General features: G+C 36.6%; 1 long non-coding RNA gene across 1 annotated transcript; it reads left to right on the top strand.

The window, feature by feature from the left end:
* Nucleotides 1-1,619: 1,619 nt before the first annotated feature.
* LOC112952645 lies at nucleotides 1,620-22,351 on the top strand. Its single transcript, XR_003250444.1, has 5 exons — nucleotides 1,620-1,670; nucleotides 2,761-2,927; nucleotides 3,408-3,489; nucleotides 20,636-20,680; nucleotides 22,327-22,351. It is a non-coding gene; the product is annotated as an uncharacterized LOC112952645 (long non-coding RNA).
* The last annotated feature ends 5,091 nt before the right edge of the window (nucleotides 22,352-27,442 follow it).

Here is a 27,442-nt window from a genome sequence, read left to right on the forward strand (position 1 = left end):
CACATTTAAAAACCACATCATTTTGCTGCACAGCTCTTAGGAGGCTGTGCCACCTACACCTTGCAAGCTACTAAGCATCGTTCCCTAACTAGCAGGACGTGTCATTGCGCTCGAGGTTGACATGCCCAATTTCTGCGTATGGCCGCTATATAAATAGTCAGAYACACGGGCTGGTATCACAGCCAGCTGGCAGAACCATTATCAAAACTCTCACCTCGGATGWCTGCAATACTGGACTCTTCAAACAAATAAATACCGCAAAACTTTTCAAAAAACTTTTGCAAGTAATTCAACACAACAGATGGCAACGGGAGTTTGAGCCAGAACATCCAGAGTCAAAAGCTGTATCTTTAATTAACGACTAGTAACGTTTTCAGTACTAGCTACATTCCAGTCAGATGACTCACAAAAAACCTTCAAGAAACTGTTCCACAGCTGTTCCTTGGATTTCCAGACAGACAGCGTGTTTATTACAAAAGAAAAAAAAAAAATAAAAAGAACTTCTTTTCTCTGTCATGGAAAAATACTGGTCAGCAGCAAAATAGAGATGTTTGGTAGAAGTTATATTTACCAAACAGCATTGGACTTTTCCCTAGAAAATTATAGCAGAACATGCAAGATGATTCAGATATTTTAGAAATGCCCTTGAACACAATTAATGCTCTAATTAGAAATATGTGCCTAGAACAAAATATGCACCCACTCCACAAAAAYCTCTGGTCTACTGCTATTATATGCAATTAAGCAATGTATAACTATAGTGATATAAAAATTGTGTTTAATTAGAAYTAAAAACATAAAATCAAAATGCCATGAAAATTATTTAGATTCACTTTTGTGGATGCAAAAGCAGTTTCACTCTTGTTGAAACTATAGATTCAGGTTAGCTAAGCCTCCAAAATATATGGGGGAAAAAAAAGTAAGTTTTACTTGTTTCTAAGAGAGTAAAARCCCTTGCAGACACAAAAGCAACTCCTTAGGCACTCTCCGGGGATYGCTTTCTGTACATGACATTGTATAGGAGCCGCACAGACATAACAAAGCAAATTCTGGACAGAGGCGATACTGTGCTCTTCCTTGCAGTCCCTCTGTAATGTCGAGAAGGTGGGACAGAAGGCTGCATTACAGGAGAGCAGTTTATATTAATATAAACATTTACAGCCAGCACTGCGCATTTCTCTAGATTGTTGTTAAAGCATGACTAATATTTAACTATAAAAGGCATTTGTTGGTATTTGGTTATGGGTTTACCTATACCCATAATTTTCTGCATTAATTAAGTGTAAATTCCACTACTATAATAGTCACTCATTTCAAGTTTTGCCATTCATACTGGCAAAACTTAATAGTTTTCAAAGTTGTCACATACTTTCTTCTCTCTAAAATTCAAGCTATTTCTACAGTGATATTTCATCAGCTAATCAAGGATCTACAGGCTACTCCCAGTGTTAACACCTAGCAAATTATTCAGAGAGAAGTAGCATATTCACAGAGAAAAATAAAAAGAACAGGAGACCATTTCAGTCTATGAGGGGCAATGAAGCAGAAGTCCAGAATTCTCTTGTTGGCAGAACGTGTTTTGCAGGGAGATAGGTAGATAGGTAGGCGCACAACCTTACACCCAACATGGGATGGATCAGGGCTGCAGCCAGCATGGCCTTGTGGTTAAGGTCAGTACATAGCTATAGTGCAGGAAAACTCAGAACACCCTTTTGGCCAATATTAGCCAGTATAGCGGAGGCAGCGCGCCCAGAGCAGAACCAAAAACAGCTCTGCTTTCATCGCGAAAATCCCTTTTTTTTTTTTTCTCATCCAAAATTATATCAAATTATATCAATATGTATATATCAATATATCAATATATCAAATTATATCAATATGTATATATGATATTTATATATACATATTTGTATACCCAGTAATACCTGTGGATTTTGAAGTGCCCTGAATATTGTAAGAATTAATATTTCTCCCGGGAAATGCCTGTGTGCTATGTGAGTGTTCCCTAGCAAGTTGCTATGTTGCTCAGTTGACCCTACATTCAGAATCCTGATGTTTAATTTTGTTCTTTATGTTTTTTTTTTTCCTTGTGAGGTGCCTTTTCTGTCTTAGGTACTTTATTTACATTACCATATGGGTTAATGGCATATTAAGAGTAGCTATTAACTAGTGTGCCATCTTATGGCACACTTATGAGAAGGCTTCTTCTCACAGTGACTCTTTACAATATATGAATATTACAAACTTTTGTATTCCACTATAAAAATACAAGAGAGAAATGTTCAGTCCTTGTAGCTCTCTGAAACTGTAAATTTGTCTGGATTTTAAAAATGTCCCAAGCCATCAGCATTGTCTATACTCATGTAATGCTCTAAGCTAGTTGGTCTCTAAAAACTTTATTACTCTTAAGTGGTATAATTTTATTTTGGTGGAATTATAGAACTTTAGATTGTAACACCTCAAAAAGCAGKTTTTTTTTTCCTGGAGACTTGATTTTTTTCCATCTTCTCTGAAACATGACAAGAGAGATATGGATAGACAGATTATAGCAAAGGTAGACTCCATGCTCTTTGTGCTTTTCATTTGTTCCTCCTTTATCCTACTGGACTTGTGAAAATGAATGCATTTTGGAAGACTTTCCTGAATGTCTTCAGTGTGTCTGATAAAGAATAGCTGCTTGGACTAGGCATTTCATCCTGATATCAATATCCATTGTTGATTTTTCTTGCATATATTTATCTAGAATGTCTTCTTTCGCAGTTGAATAACCCTAAATCGATCCTCGTTTGTGATTTTGCTGTGCACTTCATACTTCCTAATCAGTGATGTGACCTGCTTTATGTGGGCAAAGGTCTTTGCTGTTGAACTTGCAACCAGAATTTAGGCAGTTCCTGCAGGTTCCATGGCTCTTTTTTGCATTCCTCCAGGTCAGTTCTCTTTTTTTAATGTACTTTGCTGGGGGTTTTAGGCTGTCCAGTGCAGCTCGGCAGCTTGCTTGCATCATCTGATATGAATGTGCTTGCCCATGTGATCACTTGGCAAGCCACTCACAGAGCCAAAAAGCCACAGTTTAGGCCTGGTCTATTATGCTGACTAGAGTGTGTTTCAAGCAAAACCCTAACATGTCTTCCAGCAGTTTTATCTTGATAGTACATAAATATGATCTTGTATAAAACTGTTATCAGGGGCTTAAAGGCTCAGAGTGGGACTCAGCTGTGAAGATGAGATTTTCAGCTCACCCTTTAGAGCCTCCAGAGGCCTTAAGTCTGACCGTAATGGAGAGCTCTTTTTCAGTCTGTTGTGTTCTTTTGTTCTAGGGAGATGGTAAGGTGAGAAATAGCCTGTTCTGTGTTTTGTTGCTTTCCTTTTAACAAGATCAAAAGAAATTGATTCTTTTTCGTTTGCAGAAGGACACGGCTGAACCTCTCAACTCTCTTGTCCTGAAGAATTCTGTGCGTGGGTTCAAGGATCCGTTTTGTAGCACTCCAGGTAGAAAGAGTATTTATATAATATTTTTAAAATGCAGACTGGAAATTTTTCAACATTGTGGGTTTTTCACTTACTATTTTAATAAAAATGCATATRTAAATAAGATTTATAAAGTTACTCATGTTAAATAGCATCAAAATCCTTGTTCCTGTTCCCTCTTTAAAAAGTTCCATAGTGGTAAAAAGGGCTTCTTTATAAAAATGGCTGCCATGTAAAATGGCTTCTGTGTTGTACTAGTTTTTATAGCTTTGTTCTTCTTTTTTATTTTTCACTTCAGAAAAAAAAGTCCCAAATTTGGTCCTTTTTTTTTTTTTTTAAGGATTGGAAAAATCTTTTGAAAACAAATCAGTAACCTTGTAAACAAAGCACTAACCTTTTTTAGAACACTGCCTATAGAACTGCTTTTTATAGTGCTCACAGGCACATATCCTTGCTTACAGTTTCCAAGCCCATTTGCATTGATTTTGAACAGCAGCAGCACTTTTTTTTTGGTGCAAAAGTTTAGCTCTTGCTTGCAAATTGGAGGACTGACCCGCATAGGCTTTTGTTGTAGAACAGGAAGACTTTCTGATTTCATTTGTGAATATTGCTGTTATTAAAGTGTAAAGAAAGTAGAAATTATCATACATGCATCTTCCATACTATTACAGTGGAAATATTTCCATTATACTCAGATACTCAGATTATCTCAGATTGAACAAAATTGCACAACTGTGGTACTTGTGTTATAATATTGCTATATTTTAGTATATTTCAAATCCACGATAAATTAGGAAAGTTTGTAAAGRCAATCATAATTGGAAATTAGAGTGTTGAATGATCTTCTATGGTTTATGCAGCCATTTTGATATTTTGTGGGTTTTTTTTAATTACAGTAGGCAGATTGATAAAGACAGGAAAAAAAAAGACTTACCATCACATTCACGAAGAGACCTTAATGAGCACAAGTATCCTGACACTCCAGGATTATAAATGAAAGGAAAAATCTTTTTAAGTTTATCAGATTGACCTTTCTTCCTGATACACCAGTTTTTCACAAACTCCTAACGCAGTAATGCAGTTGATGATAAAKGTGATGTGGCTAGATCTCCTAAACAGACTACCTGTGAGTGTTATTTGCTTTCATTTACTTTTCAAGATGCCTTGAGATAATTTGCTCCCATTCTGTTAATGGATGGTGTGTGATGAATGATTTAGATGACCATGTTGAATGCAATCATGTTGAATCCCCAGGTATTCATCATTCCAGTGCATGGGTGGGAGCAAAACATATTAGCTGTTACTCCATACTCCTTTAAGGTRGGGAAAATAATTATGCGGTATACAAATGACTGATAAAATGCTTTATCAGACATGAGTTACTGTGTATATACATGCTTAAAGGTGATTAGAAAATGAATTCAGTTGCATATATGTAGCTATTCACAGACATAGTATGCTAAATATTTAGAAATGTTGAGGGAGTAAATGCCAAAATCAAAAGTTGAAAGTTAAACTATATTTTAAATGCAGATTCAAACATTTTATTTAAAAGTAAAATTTAAATATAAAGTAGATTTTAAAGCAAAATGTATTTAGACTTTCAGATAGGCTGTGTGTATGTCTACAGCAGTTGTATGGAAAATCATTGCTGTAGCCAAAGTTACAGCTTCAATTTGGAAAGGGGAAAAAAAAAGAGAAAAAGAGAAAGTTTCATAATCACAAAAGTTGTGGCTTGAGGAATGTGGAATTATTATATACCAAATCTTACAGTATTCAAACTGGATGGCACCCAGTTAAAGTAGTAAGAGATCAACTTACTTAAAAGATGATCATAGAACCATGGAATAGAATCATTATGGTTGGAAAAGACCTTTGAGATCCTCAAGTCCAACTGCAAGGCCCTCACCACCATCCCTGCTAAACCATGTCCCTAAATGCCTCACCTACACGTTTCTTGAACCCCGCCAGGGACGGTGTCTCCACCACTTCCCTGGGCAGCCTGTTCCAAGGCTTCACCACTCTTTCAATGTAGAAATTTTTCCTAATATCTAACCAGAACCTCCCCTGGTGCATCTTGAGGCCATTTCCTCTTGTCCTATCGGTAGTTATTTTGAAGAAGAGACTGACCTCCACCTCACTACAGCCTCCTTTCAGGTAGCTGTAGAGAGTGATAAGGTCTCCCCTGAGTCTGCTCTCCTGCAGACTAAATAACCCAGCTCCCTCAGCCGCTGCTCATAAGGTCTGTGCTCCAGGCCCTTCACCAGCTTCATTGCCCTTCTTTGAACATGCTCCAACCCTTCCAGGTCCTCCTTGTAGTGAGGGGCCACTGCTTTACGCAATGGGCCTTGAACTGTTGGAGTCTGTGGAGTCAGATAGTGCAAGGAGAATCGAAAAGAGGTATTTTTGTCAAAAAGAAAAGCAGATAATAAAGCACCAAGTTAGTAAGGACTTTCTAACATTCTAATCCAACAACTGTGGGGGCTATGGGAGTGTGCTGGAAGAAACTGGCCTGACTCCTGTGTTGCCCCTAAACACCATTTCTTGTTCCCAGTTTTAAGTAGGGTACTGGGTGAGATGGATCTCTAGTCTGACCTGGCAGGACAATTTTTGTGTTCTCAATTTTCATACAAAACATTTTTTTTTCTTCTAAAAGCATTTCTTTCTACTAGTACCTGCTGGCAACCTCAAAGGAACTTATGATATGAAAAAATATAAGAGGAAAGGACTTTTCCCCTAAATTACATTAAATTATTCTAATTTTGTCTTCATTTTTGCTTTTCAAATACATTCTGATTATCAGTATGAGTTTCTTGTCAGAAGGTACAAACAAAAATAGCTGATATTTACTAYAAAATAAAAATATATCATGACTGTTGCTTTGATAGCTTTTGAGTGCTTGCCAGAGATTAGATTGTAGATATAAATTTCTTTAAATAACTTCATGTTAGGTAGCCATAGCCTGACTTGTGCCGGAACAAATCAGATGTGAAATAGTTGTCTTACTTATTTTGGAATTCTGAATGTAAACTAGTTCATGGATATTTTAAGAGTATATTTTCCGTGCTGTCATCAGCTGTAATCCTCTCTTCCTCCAGTTATTCAGTGTATCAGCACTTATTCCTCAGTGACATGCACATTTTTCTGGAAGATATTATCATTTGCATTACACTTAGAGAACAGCAAGACAGCTAGTTCCAAAGTGCTGTCTTTGTTTCTTTCTTTGTTTGTTTCTTATCTGAAGCACTATTGAGAATTCCTTAATTTTCAATAAATCAAGAACACATTGCATGCGACTTACTATATTGCCGATTGTCGGTGGTAATTTTATGGTAATATAAAAGCCAAAATGCTTGTCTATGTGTACCAAAACTATGTAACTCTCAGTGATTTTAGTCATTAATTTGGACCAGAAGCTCTTTCAGTATTACCTTCTTTGAGTATTCAGGCACAACGTAACTTTGTTTGTATCTGTGATATTGTACCTGTGTGCGAAGTATATTGGAATTTCAAATAGTGAAATCAGAAAGAATTGCTTTTAAATAAACAAGAATTAGCTCTTTAGTGATATATAACTTTCCAGAATATATAAGAATATATTATATATAAGAGAATATATAAAAGTATATAAGTATATATTATATAAGCATATAATATATAAGCATATAATATATAAGTATATAATATATAAGTATATAATATATAAGTATATAATATATAAGTGTATATATATGTATTTAAAAGTGTAAGCATATATAAGTCCAGAAAGAAATTCAGATAAGCTTTTAAAATATTCTATAAGCATTCCTAAGGATTTTATTTACGTGAAACTTTACTAAAATGTCCATTCCAGTCATTTACATAAATGTCCATTTTTTTCTAGATTATCAATTTAATTGGAAAAAACAACAAAAAAAAGTTATTTGTCTTGTGATGCATCTGAAAAGTATTTGAGTGTTTGCTTTAAGGGGAAAAAAGAACTTGCCCACTTTAGAACTTTCAGCAGATTATTAAAAAGTTAGTGTAGAGTGTGTACMGATATGCCCTCAAGATGAAGCAAAGCTGTCAGTTTAAAAGGGATTTTCTTTTTTGCATATGTCTATGTTTGAGTCAGTATTTTACATATGCAGGTTTGGGGCAATCCAAAACTTAGGTCTTTCTGCTAGGCCAAAAGTATTTGACAGGTGCCTGATAGGACTATTCCAGTATCTGCAGACATTTTAGTTCTTTTTCCCAATAAAGGCATGTCYGTTCTTGTAAGGAAGATAATCTTTCTTAAAGGAACTACTGTCTTTTTGCCTTTGGCTGAGGCATGTGATCCAGCTAAGATGGTATGGAAACTTGCTAGGCTGCTCATCAAGAGAAGCAGAATTTCACCTGAGATGAATAGTCCTGTTGATCTTTTTCCTAGTGCTTGTCTGAGGTGATGATTATCTATAGCACTGCTTGGCACAAAATTGACTCCAAATGTGCACTATACGCGGGGTCTGCAGAGCATTCCTCCAAAAGTCCTCAGGACCATCTGCTAATGAGAACTCCAAGATAATGTGCTTCAGGACTTCATTTCAATTTTCACTTCCATCTGTTCTGATCGTTAGACACATCTGATCTCTCTGCTGGAAAGGCCACGTCTGACAGGGAGGGAAGGGGTGGCCGATGCAGCTTTACGCAAGGACTCCGACCCTCCTCCTGTCCTCCCCTCGAAACTGAGCAAGAGGTGTCTGTATCAGCAGCTAACGCACACGAGAGGGTTGTTTTCTTTACATAAATATAAAGCAGTATGTTTGTTACCACCAGGTCTTTTGTGAGTTTTGAGACTTTATGAACCGTCACTTGTAGTATCACAATAGTATCACRATAGTATTGTGATGCGTCAACCTAGTACATCAGTAGTCATTGTGATAGGCTTGCTATTGAGCAGATGGAATAGCCATTCCTAATGGGTAGGAAGCAGTCTTTTGCTATCAAATATAAGTGGTTGTGGAGTCCCTTCTCTRGAGGTTTGTAAAACTTGCTTGGACATAATCCTGTGCCACATACTCTRGGTGACCCTGCTTGTGCAGGAGGTTTGGACTGGATGCGCTCCAGAGGTTTCTTCCAACCTTCTGTCTGGAAATGTCTATGCTGCACACCATCATGCTTGGTAGAAAGTACTTGCTTGTAGCCAGAGCTGTGTTGTTCCCTTCATTGTATTTAGTGTACATGAAAAATTTCTGGATTCTCTTGGCCCTCTCTAAGGGGACTCCTGTCTTTCCTTTGAACTCACACAGTGTGTACRTGACCAAGAGTCTTCTGAAATGCCTGAAAAGGTCACTAGGAGTTTCTGAACTTCACATCACCAGTTCAACAAGAACTTACCATTTTCCTCTCTTCTCATTTCAAATKTATATGAAAGCCATGTCTGAACATTAAAACAGAATATTTTTGTTCTTCTAAACATTTCATTCCCATCTAGGAAAAGCAGACTTATAACTGAAATGTCAAGTGGATGTTACATATGTTCATTTTATTTAGTAAGATTAAATTCTTGCCTAGATTATAAATTCCTTAGAAAAACAAAAGTCAGTTAATGTGCTTTGAAACGCTGCTTATCACTTGTCAAATATAAACATTTTTTGAGCTGCCAGACAAAATACTGATGGGGACTTTGGAAGGAGAGAATTCCCTTGATCAAGTAATGGAGAAGCTCTGCAGGACTTGTAATAAATTTGAGCATTTTTGTGGTTATTGTTAAGTGAATACAACAGGAGATATTTAACTACGCCAAACAACATAGCATCTCCAGGTGAAAGTATATCCCAAGAAAGCTTCCCATGAGCAAAGCCCATGTAGAGTTGGCGCTGCCTAAAAGGCAAGTTTCTGCTCTCCTCAAGGTGATTTTCACCATGTAAAATATGGACAACAGATTGGGAATGAAGGCAACAGCAAAACGCAGCTATCCTTCCATTTGCCCATTTTGTTCAATTTCTCAGTTAAAAAGAAATCTTAGAAAAGTGTATTTCTCTGTCCAGGTGACATCTTTAGGAAGAACAGTGCTGAATGTGAACCTTCATTGGGTACACTTACGTACTTTTTTTTTTCCTCTGGACTTTTGACAATACAGTAATTAGTTTGATTAACTCATCATTTTGAATAAATTCTACAAATCTGTAAGGACAGTTTTACTTTAATTAAGTTTCTTTTTAATGAGGAATGTTAGAAATGCAGAGAATGAATTAGAGCTGAGGATGACTTAGGTGAGGAATACAAAACTTTCTTGTTCTGCTGTTTACCGTAAATGTTATCTCTATCAATTTGTAGGTTAAATAAATCAACTTCTAAGCAGAGAGACTGACATTTTCAGCTAAAAAAAATAGTAAAATATATTTTTAAAACACTTCTGGTCATGTTGTTCCAAATATTTTGTTCAAGATTTTTTAAAATATTTCCATGAACTAGAATGACATTAAATTTGACTAGATGACTAGAATGACAGTAAATTTGCATGTGAAATACATAGATCAGTGGATGCATGTTATCCAACATATTTTACTTCAGATTTCATCAATAACTGTATGAAAATATTTACTTTTTAAATGGAATATTCAATCACTTTAGAAAACAAGAGGTAGATACACAAAAATATATTTAAGGTTTCAAAGCTGCTACTATAGTTGTGACCAATTCTTTGTGTTTCAGACATCTCATAATGTTAGTATTGCTTTTGCTGTGCAGAACGGATAATTTTGGGAATATGTGTGGAAATGAAATAAAGTATAAGAGGAAGGTACATTCAGCAAGGTTTCCAAAAACAAAGCTATGCAGAGGTGATCTACAGCATTATGTTTTCAATGCTTTTAAATTGTCCAACCACTAGATGTCACACACCTATCTGTTAATGTGTTATATTGGCCAGCACCGTCTTTCTTTTTTTTTTTTTTCCTTTTTTCTTTTTCCCCCCACAGTTGCCTTTATTATCGGTTGCCTTTTGCTAGCCTGGTGATTTTTATACTTTTGTGTTCAAATGAACAAGCATTTATTTGCACTTCATCGCTTTATCATTTTGCTCTCTTTTATTTAGCAGCTTTTCCCTTTCTTCATGGTTGCGGRTGCATATTTTGGTAAGGTGATAGTAAATTAGGAAATGCTGGTACCTCAGTAATATTCCTACCGGTATGTTGGTTGCTTTCAGCAACCTTGCTCTGGTCTTCAGGCCAGGGCTCTCATTCTTTCYAGACACAGAATTCTGTTTCTAAATCCAAGAATATCATTGTCTGAGTGTCCTTGTTATGTGCTTACAGACTTCTTCAGAGAACTGTAATAATCTGTCTATATTTGTTTTCCAAAGCAAACTGTGGCTTGATATTCCYATTAATTGAAGGATCTAACACTCATTCTTCAAAGTGGCAATTCAACCGCGCTACTAACATCCATTTTTCTGTGAAAAGCATAAGCTCTAGCACTGTATCCTAAAGATTTTTTTTGGTGCACTCTTTACACTCTGTCATTGTGAATGTCCCTCATCCATGGCATGGTCTATTCCAACTGGAAAACTTAGTGTTAAGAAAAATCAAGAGAATAGCAAGATTCTTTTTCAATGCAGCCTCTATAACAGTCTTAATATTGCAGTCTTCTGCAATGCAGAAAATCTGAGTGAAGAGAAAGTCTTTTGTTCTGTAGGCAGATAGGTAGGGATTATTTTGGACTTCAGTTAGATCTATGGTCTTGGGGCTGGACGTGGTCTACTTCTCAGATGAATAGTTCATTTGTTGAATTCCTGAAAACTCATTTGGCATCAGCCTATACATCTAGCTTATTTCCCCAAAGCTTTGAAGAAACTAAATTTCAAAAATACATTTCAGTATTACTGCTGTGCTAGCTAGCCTACCTACATTTCTCAAGCCAACCTGTCTACATTTATTCTGCCTAAATGCAGTACTAATAAAACTCAGGTATCAGCACTTTATTAGAGGGACATTCAAGCCTGTTTGTCTCATAAGCTTCGTCTGCTACAGGTGCTGATGGCAAACCTGCTTTCCATAATTTTCATGCAAGTCAAGGCAATCATCCAGACATTTCTTATTTTCCCAGGACTTAATTTTTGCCTTGACAAAGCTCATTCCAGAAACTGAATATGCCAGAGACTGTTTTTACTCAGKTTTTTTTTCTGAATATTTATCTGGTGCTTTTCAGATAGGCTTGTTAACCTGCTGGAACGCAAATCTCAGATAGTTACATTCGAACGGAAACCTTAAAAATATAAAAGCAAAACACCTATAATTTTTGAAAGACTGTAACAGATTATAGGTAGCACTTTTAATTTCTTTTTTTTTTTAATTTAATGTTATCTATGTAGAAGATTTCATACATAGAAAACAATATCATATAGACTTGTATCAGATTTAGAAACAGTTATGGAAAGGTTTATCTTAAATTGTATTCTGTTTTCTACTTTTTTTTTTCAGATTCAAACCCATCAGTTATCATGAATAAAGTTTTATTAATTCAGTAGTTGTAGGAAAATAATCTCCTGTGTTTTAGTTTAGGTAATGTCCTAAGACATAAGTCATCCAAACTTCTGAAACTTTAAAGATAGACAGGGTCCTAATGCTCACAAAATGATTACATTACGTGAGCTGAACAGCATTTGTAGAGAAGAAATAAAGAAGAGATAAATAACTGTGTTGGATTTCTTCAGATGCCCAGAGTATTCATGATTCCATAATGACATTCAAAATTAGAGCAACATTTAATTCAATTTGTTTTGATGATATTTTCAAATAATCGCTTCTCAGCACATTCAGTGTTTGTGAAAGCGTTTTYCCTTCTCGCTTTGTACTGATGACTTTCACAAAAGAACAAACAACTGTCATATGAAAGTAGATACCATAAATAGGTAGTTGGGCTCAATGATTAGGTAGTTGGGCTCTCCAAGGTTGGAGACAAAGTTAAAGTGGACCGAAGTTGAATGAGAAATGTTGAAATTAGGTGTAGCCTGCAAAGTCTAGACAAAAACATGTTCAGCAATTAGACCTAGGGAGAGGAAGTTGCAGAATCAGAAGTATATGAAATTAAGGGACAAAGTAAGAATGTGGTTAGAGCCACATTCTTGACTAAATAAATATCAAGAAGCAGTAAGAAGGCAAGCTGGTCAGGAGTGAGAAGCAGAACTGAGCAGGGAAGAACTGAGTCTGAGTAACAAGCCAGGGGAAAATAACTGCAACCAAACGCAGGGTGAGTAGTGAACATCGACGTGGATCACGTCTCAGGGTTTGGCCAAGCCACCCCTCAGATTCCCGAGCCGCTGCGTAGCTCCTCAGCCTTCTCGGGGCCTGTTGCAAGTGATTCCTCCCAGTCSGGGGGAATTCCAGATGAGAAGATGCCAGCAGCAACAACACTGCTTTGTTGCTGCTCTTTGTTCTTGTGATGGCTTCCCTCACGCTGGTCTCCATGGTAGCTTCCCATCTCCTCTGCCTTTCACGGTCTTACCTGCCTGTTCTTGGCCTTTTTTTGCTCTATTTCCTGATCCTTGGTTTCTTTTTCTTCAAAACCAAAGCAAATCCTGTGGTAAAGGCACCCTGATAGCTTCGTTGAGAGACTGCAGAATTTTATTATTGAAGTAGAGCCTGAACAAGAGTAACATAAATGATATTCTTTTTTTTTTTTAGCAGTAACCATGTGAGAAAACAGTGAGTGATTATATTAATTTATATGAATATAATCATTTGATTAGTGAACATTTAGAACCCTAAAAATGCAGTCATTTGAAAATCAATGTGAAATTATCTGATATTGTTTTTAATGTGACTGCTTATTACCACTGTGATAATATTTCAGTAGGTAAAAAGTATGACTATAATTTCATGCACAGCCAATGTAACGTATTTATTTGCTTGTCAATGGCATTTGGCTTCTGTTTGTTTGGTTTGGAAATGGTTTTCAGAGGTGCTAGAGGGTAAAGCAGCTGATAATGACACAGTATTACTTGAGAGAGGAGTAACACCTTTTTTTAAAGCAATGGGGTGAAGTATAAATTGCTAATGTCCTGATAAAAGCTGATATGGGGCATGCTTTCAAGCTCCTATTTTTGAATTGCTGCATCTGTGTGTTTTATTGTCAATCTTTTTTGGGATTTCAACTTGACAGGTACTCAGAAAAAATAACTATGGCAAAATCCTCTTTAACCTTTTTTTTTTTTTTTGCATTATCTAAAATACTACAATCAGGTGTTTCAAGAGATGGACGAATACAATCACTTTTATGAAATGAGAGTTTTGAGTTTTGCATTTTCTTACCATCTTGGCATATGTTTTTTTCAGAATTTTCCAATATTCTTTTGCATGTTGCTTTGTTGTATTTTAAAAGTAGCTTTTTTAAGTGTACCACTGAAGAACTGAGGCATGGAAGGGCATTTTCTGAGGTCAAGGAAAGCAGTATTGAGCCTGAAATCTGAAAAATTAGTAACTTTTTTTTTTTTTTTTTTCTGAAGAAGAAGTAGTTCAGACTTCCAGGGTTGCATGCAAACCTCATTTAGTATCTGGTATTTGAAGTATTTTGTCTCATTATGTGGAGTAGTCTAATTCAATTAACACTTGAATTGTATGTCTCATTTCCATTCAGTTTGTCAAGATCTGTTTAGTTATATGTTGCTTTCCTAATACCTGATAATCAGTCTCCAACAAGCTGTTGAAAAATGCATCTCCTAATTTAATAATTCATTGCAAAGAATGTGAAAACCGACAAAGTGATACAAATTGATTGCTCCCAATGTGGACCTCCAAAGCAGCTGGTAGGGTACAACTCATTGGTTAGAAAAGCAAAAAGTTACCATCTATCATCAAATATAAATATTTGCTGTGTTTTGGGAGGCTTCAGGTCTCCGCAACAGGTTAAAATTCTTATGTAAAATAGTGAGCTCTAATCATGTACAAAATTTGCATCAAACATTTTGGAGGAGKTTTTTTAGAAATGTTAAGCTCCAATTTAAAATATAGCAAAGCTACATTTTTGGTTTTTTTTTTTTAATTTCCTTTATTACGTTTTATAGACTTTTCTGAATTAAATCAATGTCCAAAATGTGTGAGTAAATTAGAAAAAATATGAAAAAAAGAAAATATTGAATACCAAGCTCTGTTAAAAATCTGATCATATGTCTCTTAATGGTGCCAGGGGATATAGTGCAAGTTAGAAACCTCATGCCACATATGGATGAATAATTCTTTGTGAATGCTGCCTTAGTAGTTATGGAATATTAGAGAAATTACACTCACTCGGAAGTTCATTTTTGCATTGCAAATTGATAAGCTTATTAGTAGCTTTTGCAGGTGTTATAATATTGGTTTGTACAAGTGTACTCATTTTTATTTATTAATTTACCAAATCTGGATTCCTTGGCAAATTGAGATTTTTAATATACATTTTATTACACTGTGTATTCTATCTAGTACAACTTCACTCAAATACCTGACTGCAAAAATCTGAGGCAGTGGTAGGTGGCCACTTGCAATGCTCTTGAGAACTGGCTGTGCTTTTGCCCCCCAAACTGAAACTGAAACAGCACTCGAGTGATAGCTAAGAGCCTCTTTCTGCCTTCCAGCCTGAATTGCTCCCTGACAGATTTATAGGCATTTCCTCTTCTCTTGTCCTTAAGTTTAAACAGCTGTTCTGCTTCTTGCTGTTACCATTTAACAGCTATTACTAGCGAACAGCRCGAGCTACTTGCACCATAAATTGGCACTGCTGTTGTTACCTTAGCTTCATGCCTTACGTGTGCCTCTGCACCAGCATTTACACATTAGCCCATGAAATAAACCCTGTCAGGAAGCTTGTGATTCAAATGTATCTTATTGAAATGTATCATGGTATTTTTTCTTGGGTTTTTCTGGGTGGAGGGGGTGGAAAGGGCTGCAAACGAGTTCCCTGGTCCAGCTCACAGCGTGAGTGCAGGTGATGCAGAGCCAAGACCAAAAAGCCATGGAACTGGGGCCAAAGGCAAGATAGAAACCTGATGTGACATTGCCTTACACAGGCATAAGTTCTTGTTCTTGGCTGTTATAAAATAGATTTTCCACTCGTTGATCATCTGATCCACTGCACATATTCTAGTTTAAATCCATCTTTCTTTAATATAAGTGACCAGAACRCTACACAGCTGTATACCCAGGGCACACAAGGACACTGTGAAGCAGCATAAAGCCTTCTCTTGCTCTACTGGAATCTCTTCTCTGATTTAAGGTCATGTTCGCCTTGTAGAGTTGCTTCACATTGGTGGCTCAGTTGTGCTAAGATTGATGAATATGTTGTGATCTTCATTTCCCTAATACGTTTTCACTGTAATAGTTCGTGAGGAACTGTCACAGAACTARATTTAGGCATAAATAGTCGTGTGCGGTGACAGACTGATGTGTCTGCAAAGTCATCCTGGCTCGGAATTGCTCCCACACCTCGTCCTCCCGGAGCAGCTCCTGGTGCAGGACCARGCACTGATTGCACGTGGTTTCCGTGCTGCTGGCTGCGCTTGGAGCCCCTTGCAGCCACCCCTGCCCATTCCCAGCAGGATTTCACCCCGTTCGCCAGCCAGGGCGCTCGGCCCCGGTGCTGGGTCAGGGACGGGTGTCGTGCAGGAGGCCATGGGGCCATGGCCACCTATTAGTGGTGCTACGGATGCTGCTTAGCTCAGCAGCACACAACCTTCGCAGGGAAGATGCTCCTCTGGAGGTTCTTCTGTCATCACCATGAAATATAGTTTTGATGCTGCTCATACTGAAAGACTGAGTAATTTTGTCCTCTCCTTGAGGGCAAAAAAATCCAATTTGGTGCACGCTGCTAAGGAGCCTTGAGCSCTGAGCCGGTGTCCTGACCTCGTACTTTGTGTTATTAAATGTCGTGCCWCTTCCATTACTCCAGTCCCCGAGTCACCCAGTTTTTCCTTTATCAGAGTTCACTTCTCTGTATTGACACACRGTTAAGAGATATTGACATCAGTACTGTTAAGTGGTGTTGACATAAGTACTGTCTTTTATGCCAAAGAGTCTTAAAAATATTAAATAAAATTGTTCCCCCATCTTTGAGGAGTTGCACAACTAACCCCACTGCAGCACACAGGTCTATTTTATGCTAGCAGTTGCAGCTCCCCTATAGCCATTTCCTTGCTTCTTACTATTATAGCATTGACTCCCATTTTACATAAATTATTTTCTGTAGTGCCTTGTCACGTATTACAAGTCTGAATAAATCCTATCCTGCGTTTTCTTTGTCCATATAGTGCTCTGATTTATCAAATAGATTTAGTCATTCTAATATGATTACTTTGGTAGTCATGCCATATTTTATCTCATTTTCCATTTACACTCATATATTTAATGGTTTATTTTCTTCAGAGGTTATTATAAATCTTACATACTCTGAAATCAGAGTGTAGTAGTTGGGTGGAACACTATTTTTACTGTTTGCTGATGTGGAAATGGTAAAGCAATAGAAAAGTGGGCAACGTTGACCAATGATGCAAGTTAGACTTACTACAATGTTATTTGCAGTTGTGATTGTTATATCTCAAAAGGGAAAAATTAGTGAAAAAAATGTTCARAAACTGCTCAAGAATGATTGCAATGTGCCTTACAATGAGAGGTTTAGAAAGCTCAAGCTGTTTAATATATTTGAGTGAAGTTTCAGATGTGGTTTGATCAAAGCCCACAAAGATGTGCGTGAAAATAAGTAGTGATGTCCTTGCACGAGTGAAAAAAACCATATATACAGATAGATGGGTAGATAGATAGACAGATATAGGTAATGAGGTCCTGAGGCTAGAAACTGAAGGTAAACAAATACAAACTAATAAATATGACACATATCTTTAACAATGAGGATAACTAACCTTTGGAGCACATGACGTAGGATTTCATTACATGGAATCTTTGAATCAAAATTAAATATATTCCTAAAAGCAGACAATTCTTTGCCCTATAGAGTAAATACACATGGTCAGAATGACTTTTAGTGTCTTTGTCCTTGTCATTTTTGTACTTACTGGTTGAAATATATACTGGTATAAATTCCTCCAAAAGGAAAACAGAGGAGATAACATTGTCTGTCTTCAGATCTTCATTTACTGTGTGTGTACTTAGATATTCTTTCCTGAGAAGAAAAAGACCTGGCAGAATGGAACCTGATTGCTCTCCTGCCTGGTAGTCTGCAAAAATGGCAGTTTATAGTCATAGACTGCTGGAAATACTAACTTGCAAAGCAGCAAAGTTTGTCATTTAATCAACATTATTTGTGCTTGYATTAATCCCTAGTCAGTCCATCTTCAAATGAGCATTGCTTGTTTTGTGCCGTGACAACTGCCAAAGAGCATAGCACTTGTAGATGTATTAGTGGCCACTTTAAAAGACACGTTGCACTTCTCTTCCTTGTGAGAACCTAGCTGCAGGTTGTAAGGCAAAGCATTGCATTTATTTTGGAGCCAAGATTGATAGGAAATAAAAATCCATTAAGGAATAGGAGCAGACACAGGGAATAGTGATGGCGTGCACAAAGCATGGGAATAGCTGGGCTGGGCTGCGAAAGGGGCATAATGATGATGATAATGATGGTGCCCTTCAGGACACAACACCATTCTCTCATGCCACTAAAAACCCACATAAAGCCTCTCATGTCTCTAAGCAGGTTTGCTTGACCCTCTAGCAATTTGCTGTTGTGTGAAATACGCATCGTTGTGTTGAATATGCACTGTATGCTGTGTGAAAACAGCATCCATCCTTTGGTGGGGTGGCGGGAGTGTGATGGGCCCCGTGGTGGGCGTTGTGCCCCTGTGCAGCGCGTGGTGTTTGTGGACACGTGGGCCCTTCAGCCACGCGGGGATTTCCTGGCCTTTCTTCGGGCTGGGCGCAGGTTTCGGGTTCGCCCGACGCAGTGCGAGAACCAGCGGGAGCRCAGCTCCGTGTCCCAGTGCCCGCTGGATTGTCCTGCTCACGGGATRCCTGGGATTTTCACATGGGCAGTTGCTGGGCTCTGCCTTTGGAGTCGTTCCACTTTTCTTCTGATGAACATTGACCAGTAACACACAAGAGACAATCTGATTTTATAATACACTGGTTGCAATACCAGCCTGTGCTTTAGGAAGATGTTCGGAAATATGGACTTTTTGTTAAAATTTTAAAAAATTCTACGCTTGCTACTTACATTCTGGTGTTAAAAAGAGGAATACTTTTTAACCTTCCATACCCCTCCAGACTTAGTGAATAATTGAGGAAACCAATTTTTATTAAACTATTGGAGGGAATAGGAAGTAAAAATGAGGGATTAGACTTCAAAACCAGGCATCTGACACAAGTACTTTTATTCTGACCTAAAGATATTGGCATCGTACCAGAGACAGTGGCCTGAAGATAACAGCCACTGTAGGAAAGCTGGATTACACGGAAACTAGGCAGATTCAGTAGACAAGTGCTAAAAGAAAGCTTCAGCATGTAGGGACAGAAGGGACCACAACCAGGGAGACACTGAGCAACGAGAGCTCAATGTGTTTACACACAACTCAGTGTGTATAGACAGTGTGTTTGCTTGTGTAATAAAATACAGCAGAAGAGGAAGAAAAAGAAGACTATCTGCTCAAAACATAAGGAGATGTTTTAATGCCCCAGTCTCAGCTGAGATGTTGAATGTTTTATGCCTTGTGCTTCCCTGCAAGGGCAAGGGGCACTATGTAGCCAGAGCAGGTATTATTGCTGGTGATGGTAGCACAGTTAATGGTAGTGGTTAATGGTAATGGTTAATACAGTTAATGCACGTCAGGTGAGTTCTTATGTGGCGTTCTTGAGAACTTGTGGAAGATATTGGGGGTCCTCACAAACAAAACAGGGCACAATATTGACTCTTTTGTTTATATATTTATTTTAAACCCATCAGCTTAGTTTCAGCCCCTGCAGGAGTCTTGGTCGTTCTGTAGAGGGTAAATGCCTTCACTTTGGAAAACTGAAGGAAAAATGCATAGTTTGGCTGAAGGCACATGTTGGTACCGAGCTAGTTGWGTAAACTGCACCTGAAGAGTAATTATCAGTGGTGTCTTGTCAGAGTAGAAGGGAACCCCTTTGCAGAGTAGGGGTTCTACAAAGGATTTTAGAGCTAGTTCTGTTCAATGATTTCATCAACAACATGGATTACAAAATAAAACCAGGTTAGATCTTGGAAGCAAAAATGGTCTTAATGAACTTAAAAAAATGGGATGCAGTTCAGTACAAAAGAATCATGAACATTTAGACTGGGATAATTCTACAGGTATGAGTTGGAGAATGGGATGYGTAAACAGGATTATAGTTGATAAAAGCACATAAATGAAGGCTTTGTTTTACGTGCCACTGTTAAGATCACAGTAGAATTAATTTGTCCAGCTTTTAGCAATGTAAGGGAGATGTGGTCTGTTTGGATAGTATCCAGAAGAAAGTAGWAAAAATTTTAAGAGTCTATAAAACCTGAATTCTGAAGAAATACTGAAAAAACAGGGGGTTAGTGTGAGGAGGAGAACTSTGAGTGATGCTATCCTTAGACTTATTAAAGATATCAGTCATGAAATGTATAAATGGCTATAAGAAGCAGGAAGGGAACGGAGAAATAAATGTAAGTTTTCAATTTTGGTCACATTTCCACTTTACAAGCATAGAATTAACTACTACTACGGTAGCGTTCCTTGACATTGTGCAAAAAAATAGTGCAAGTCAGAGGACTGAAATAACCAGGATCCTCTCAGAGAAAACTTAACAGGATCCTCTCAGAGAAAACTTAACCTAGAAGAGAGACTTAAAAATGGAGACGCTTTCTTTGGTCTAATTGGTAATTTTGTCAGTCTTCTCGCTGTCTATAGTCCTGTCTGTTTTTATACGTGTGCTTGTTTTATTTTTGACAGAGGGCTTAATAGATTACCCTCTTGTTGACTTTAATACCAAAATAGCCTAACTAATGTTCTTTGTTGAGAGAAATATAATTTAGCTGAAACTGAACTGATGCAATGCCATGAATCTAGTCAAAAACCTTGAGGAAAGAAGGACAGGAAATGAACTGCTTCTTACATAGCTATTTAAAAAAAATAGAAGTGCAATATTCCTGGTATTCAGTAAAATAAATATCCATATCTATCTCTAGATATATTCTGCTTGGTACTTTATTCAAGATTTTTTTCTTTTGTCATCTACAGAATCCTCCTGGAAAGGTCTATCTTTGGCTCCTAAGTAATGAAAGGGTAAGTGGACAGTCTGGTACTTACTGCTTGCGTAGAGCACTGAGATTTACTTAYCTTTCAGTCAAGTGCACTTATGATCATTTATCTGGACATAAATGCGGTTAAGAAACACTCATTTTAAAAATGTGGTGTGACTAAACATAATAATATACCATTACATAATTTTCTTCTGTAAGGGCAGCATTTGTAGCAGAAAATAGAAAGTCAGTCTGAAACTGTCAATTAGAGTAGAAGACCAGGATGAATGCYGATTTATTTTAATCTTTAAATGGAAGATTTAGAGAGCTTTATGTTTGGGGTACACTAGAAGGAGCTGTAAAAAGAAATAGTGAAATTAATGCTCRAGATATGGTGGCTTCAGTGGGCTCTGTGCAACCTCTTCTGTGTAATTTACATTATATCATTTAAAGTTGTAATACTGCTGCTGTTTCATTCACAGCAGATTTTATGTATGATGCTAAATCATGCCCAATTGGTAGGTCTTGCAGTGATCCACCAGGGAATAGAGGAATACTATCTATTTCATTTTTAAGTGTTAAACTATTCATAAATAGTAGCGTGTGACTATAGTATTTCAGTGCACCATTATGCCGTGTAGGAAAAAGTTGAGGGAAAATCTCCAACAATTAGGAGTAAAGCATCATATTACTTGTATCTGAATATACTCATTAAAGATATTATATATATATATATATATAAAAGGGCATCTTAGTATCATACTCATTAAATAAGCTTTCTTATAAAAATATAAAATTTATTCAAACAAACCCATACACAGCAGAGCAGAGATTGCTGTCGTAAATTCATAATTAAAAATGCTTGCTCTTGTTACAGCATCATTTTATAAAAGCTGCTTATGAAGCAGAAATACAGGGCTTCATATGCTAGTGTTTAGGCAATCGTTCCTTGGTATTTGAAGTTACTAAAAGCTGAGATCTTTTGTGAAGGAGTATATAAATATGGCATAAATTAGTATTGCTTTTAAAATAGGTTAAATTTACAAGTTTAAAACCTTCCGTAAATGCCATTTCTTAAAGCTAAATTACTGTTTCTTCAAAATGAATATGAACACAAAAATTGAGGTTGTTGTATACATTATTACCAATAAGTGTGAGGTTTGCAGGTAGGTTATACTCTCAATATAACCTAATAGAACAATTTTATAGGACTGAGAATCAAATGACAAAGATATATAAAGGTCATTCCCCTAGCTATGTAATTGTTAATGTTATCAGGAGCAAAAGTAATAGTTATCATCATAACCAGTAAAATAGATATGACCGGAGGCTTCCAATAAACAGATGTGAGGAACAGTAATGCGTTTTAAATTGGTCACTCTTCAAAGTAGAAACTTTAAGAGCACTTCTCCTTGTAGACATTTGAAAAACAGATGTTAATTTTGTGTTTGGGTGACTACAAATACACAAAAGGACAAGGTATTATTTTTGATAAGATGAATATAGGTAGAGAAGAAAAAGTAACATCAGTATCTTTCTTATAAGAAAAAGTCAGGGATGAGAGACAATTCATCTCTTGTTTTTCTTAGAACAGTTTTTTTTGTTAACTACGTGTAATAGTTACATAAATATGGCTGAAAATCTTAAAGATTTTTATTTGGTTGGTTGCTTGTGTGTGTGTTTGTGGAGTCTTATTCACAGGGTGAATCAGGTTATATTCCCCCGGGTGCCGAGAGCTCCGAGCCGTGCCRCGGGATTCGGGATTTGGTGTGCGCAGCAGCTCTGCGAGGCGGCTCCGCTGCACCAGCCTGCAGACTCTCAGCAAGTGCCTTGGGTTTTAAGGGTTGGCACAAGCAGCACTTGAATTGCTTTCAGTTGATAGGTGCTTTTGAACTGATTATGAACCATTAGGGGTTTTAGTGATTATATACCTTCTGTTTATCGGAAATAACACAATAAATTTACCTGATTTGCTTTGTGCAGGCTGAGTCTTGATTAGTAATATATTATTATCCTGATTATAAATCCTGATTAATAATATATATTTTTTTTTATTGTAAGTGCTTTAGAAAGCCCTCTCCACGAGGCACTGTAGGAATACATTGAAAGCTTACAGCTTACAGTCCAAAGGGAGRTAAAGGCTCAAAAAATGCAACTTGTTGCCCAAAGAGCATATTATAAAATAGGTCTGCAGCAGAGTCAGAACAAAGACCAACATCACCTGCCTGTCCTAAATAAATGACCAGAGTTTGCTTTCCTTTCATTGCCTTTAAATGTGAAGGAAGGCAATTCTGAGGAAAACTGATAGTGAAGAGCAGTTTCTTACCTTAAATGGGATTTGTTTCTTATCCAGGCAAACATGCATTAACATGAATTTCTCTATCATCCTTTAATATTATATACACAGACAGACAACCATTTGCATCAACTGCTCTGATGAGTCTAAGGCCTTAGCTGTACTAGCAAAATTCACAGCTTTTGGCTTTTTACATACACTTACTTTTGTAACATCTAATTATTTTCTAATTGGGAAAACTCCTATAATCATAAATTTAAATGCAGACTGAGGTTTTGTAGCAGAATTTATTAACATGAAACAGAAATGCATATTTTAAAGCATTTGGAGCAAATTGTCACTCAAATATCAGAATTTATTTTTATGCTCTCAGGGAGAGAAAACTGATAAAAATAGATGGGGACTTGGATAAAAGAGAAAGTAAGTTTCAGAGTGCGCTTTTAAAAATAGTGCTTATATAATCTAGTAAACTGTGCCATCTAATAGTTTTCCAGTACTTGGCAACCCTGTGCTTAGCACATTGAAATAATTTATTAAATTATTTCTGCAACCTTCAGCATAACATTGTGGAGGGGAGAACATCTTGTGGGACTCTCCTGTCTCAGTTGCCCATGAACCACGGCTGCATACAACTGGGCTTTAGTGGGATTCAGTGAGGATGGGGTAAAAACAGACAGAAAACTTGACCTGTGGTATAACCACCATTAATGAGTAGTCAATCTGTAAAATAAAAAAGCTCCTTGTGATTGTAAGGTTTTTAGAACACAGAATCTTAAAGGATAATATGAAAATAGGGTAACAGACTGTTAAAAGAATCTCTAAAGAGCCAACTTAAAACTATTTTGTTCAGGAGAAAGAAAATCTTTTCATTAAGTCCACAGCTGCTCACCTTACTAAACAGTGTCCTTCTAATTAATTAGATATTCATTATGTTTATTACCAGGACTTCACTTTTGATCAAAACCAAGCCAATGAAAATAGCGGCACATCAACAGTATATATTGCTGGGTGGCAGCATAGACCATTTCTGCCTTGAAGCGTCTTATTTTCCAGTAAAATTTAGAATTCCAGAGATTTCTATGAGTTTGTTTGTGAGGTATTTAAGCAACAGAGTTTTGCCTCATTGTTTATGCAAACACAARTTGTTTTTAGAATGCAAATCTTCTCATTACTAACCCAAATTGTGGGTTCTCATTACTAACCCAAACTGTTAGTGGAACCCAGTAGCAGAACTATTGCCCTTCAAATAAATTGCTACAGAATAAGATAAGGATTAAAATTATTGCTAAATGGTGAATTGTRAATGGTGAAAGAGTCTCTTTTTTTTCCCCTACTGTTATGGTCTAGTTGCTAACTTTGATAAAAAATCATATGCCTGGAGATTTCGTTGGAATGACTGCCAACATACTACAAGATAAATAGTTATTTTCCATTTGGAAAAGTGCTTTAAAATACTGTTTGGCATTTTCATTTCTGTAAGCACATACTCACATGTATTTATSAAAAGATGGTCTGTAGTCAAACGAACTGAATGATGTCAGACCCCTAGAAGAAACAAGATGAAAAAAAAAAAAAAAAAAGCAGAATCCGACAAAACTTCCCCTTTTGCTGTTCAGATACCTTTCTGTGCACTTGCAATAATACAACATTGAAAGTGCTTAATAGTGTTATATCCTGTGAGGTTTAATCGTTGTGTAAAACTGTGCCCTTAGCTACAACCTTGAGCGCCACAGTTTCACAGGCATTCATGATACTCTAAAATGGCTTGAACAAAGGCTGAAAAAATGCAAAAAAAAAAACCCCAAACCCAAAACTTCTGACATAAATTTTTAAATATTTGTCCCTATTACTTGGCATGTGTTAAGTTTTATTCTAAAATAAATGTTTTTTGAAATCAATAAGGAAGAAATAAATCATATGTAAAATAACTGTTTGGTGTTCTGGTAGCTGATGTTCACATAAACAGCAAGAAACTGCTGTAAATTAAATGTTTCCTGCTGATCCACTTCCTTTTAAAACACAATAGGAGGGGCATTAGTTAACATTAAGGCAAACACAATTATCTGCTGACTACATTATATTAAAAATAGCTCACAGAGATAATTCTCTGGCTTCTTCCATCACTGCAGGTATGTTATAAAATTAGTTCACGTAAACATATTGGGCAGCAGTAAAATACTTTTTAATGATTTCCTGTATGCCAGTGTGGTCCTTAGCCTCAGAAGTAATTTTCCACTGTGAACGAGCGTATTAAGCATATGTATCATGGCCACTTTGAATTTATCCTCTTTTCAGGGGGCACGATGAAAAAGGATTTGTGGTAAGTTGGAATTAAAACAATATTTGTTGCATGTGTGTTTGTGGTGTGTGTAGGTATACATGAATATAAAAACACTGTATTAGCTCATGCCCATGTATGAAAATATAGAAGTTGGCCAAGTATGGTCTTTTTGTCCCCAGAATTCTGTTGTCTTTGTGTGGAACTGCTGCAGTTAATGTAATATGTTATCTGGGAAAAAAAAAAAAAAAAAAAGGATTTTCCTCTCTTTCTCTCTCTCTCTCTCTTTTTTTTAACATCTACCCGGGAGTTCAGGAACATCACTGGCCAGTATTTCTCACGGTGTGCTTGTGATCAGCCTTCCAGAGTGTTTTGCCCATAAAGTTGGAGGTGTTTGTTTTAATTTGTAGAAGATGCAGCTTATTTTAATGTAAATAAAATCTCTGTGTCGAGTTATTGCTTTTAGTGCTTTCATGTGTTTGTAAGCTATGGTGCCATTCAGCTGTCAGATATGCTATTTACTCACAAATTTCATCTTCAGATATAGTTACTATGATTGCTCGTGAGATACAGATTGTTTCAAATAAACTAAAACTATGGAATAAGTTATGTCCTAATTTGAAGCAAATCAACTTAATCTGTACCCACACCAGTGTCAATGAGAATCTCATGTGCTTTGAGAACATGAAATCAAATTGTTAAGATTAAAATAATGATTTTTATTAGAAGCGCTGTATGTATGGACCTATTTTAAATTATCAAATAATCGAAATCATAYTGCAGAAAAGAATAATGTACATCCTAGCTAGAATTTGTTTCTTAGTTATCTCTGAGACAGCACTTACATCAGAAGGTCTGGAACTAATTCTCAGGCACGTTGCAAAGCTGTTCTAAAACAGCTTGTGAGTCATATAGTAGGAAAAGGAAAAGATGTGGGGGAAAAAAGGTATGAAGAATACGTATTTTTACTGATAACTTTTTTTTTTCATTTTGGAAGTGTTATTCAGAAAAATGCAATTTTAAAATTTCAGTTTAATTAAAGGAAGTTTTACTGCTAAGTACACTTCAGTGTTACATATGTAATAAACAATTCTCCCTTTAGGAGCTCTGTTTTTAATACTGAAATTGAAATCTCCTGATGCTGGCATACAGAAAACTCAGGTGTGCTAAGGTGTGCAGGAGTACTCTTATTCTAAGGTAACTGATTTGAACCACATGTAGGAAGGAAAAACTCTTGCCCCTGTTTAGTTCCTTTATACATACATGCTGGCCAGAACTACTGCTGTCTTCACAYGGCCAGTTCAGTAGTTATATTTTATTGTAACTCATTTGGTCAGTGAGAATTTGTCACTTTTATCATTCAGAGAGGTCCAGAGTGTTGCAATTCAAATGGGTTCTATTCCGTCTGTGATCTTTTTAGAGATAGATGTATTTTCCTGGTGTGTAATGTATCAAGGAGAGTCAGATGTGGTAACTCATTTTCACATTGCCTGGACACATTCGCTGCCCTTCTCAGACTAGAATGCAAGTTTATTGTTTCCTGTAAGCCTTTAAGTGGCCTATCCTGATTCTTTTAAGGAAAATTTGAGTTAGATTTATCAGTCCTCTTGAAAATAGATCACAGCTGCTCACTTCAGCATCATTGCTTCCCACAATGTTAGATCTGAGATCTGCCTATGTCTCAGTTCGACTGAACATAACCTCTGTYGTATGAATAGAAAGCAAATTTAGGCATTATAGAAAATAATGATAAAGTTGATAATGATAAAGACATAGATATAAAGTAGGGTGGTATATGGAAATTATGGACTATAAGAGTCAAATGAGAATGATAATCTCATGACAAACCATTTCAAATTCCTCGGACCCGCCTTTTCAAGGGTAGTTACAAGGGTAGTTACGTCAAGTAGCACACACTGGAATTTCAACACAAATACAGTGTTTGAAATGGAAAAGATGATGCCTGAGCAACTCTCCACTTTGGGTATGCATTTCAGCCCTTTGATTGTCAAGGAAATTTGCTACTAGATCTAATAAGAACCTGTGGGGACATATATTTGGCTGTCATTTTAATGCAGTTTATTTCTGATTGGTTTTGGTGAATAAAATTTCCATACCTCATGAGGATGTCTCAGCCTATTGCAGSATATTTTAAAATACAGCATTATAACTCACTATCTGTTATGATTTGTTATTCCAAGCACYCTCTCTTATTTGAGAAGGAATTATTT

The sequence above is a fragment of the Nothoprocta perdicaria genome, unplaced genomic scaffold (genome assembly GCF_003342845.1).
Source record: "Nothoprocta perdicaria isolate Ctin4 unplaced genomic scaffold, notPer1 scaffold_40, whole genome shotgun sequence".
Lineage (NCBI taxonomy): Eukaryota > Metazoa > Chordata > Aves > Tinamiformes > Tinamidae > Nothoprocta > Nothoprocta perdicaria.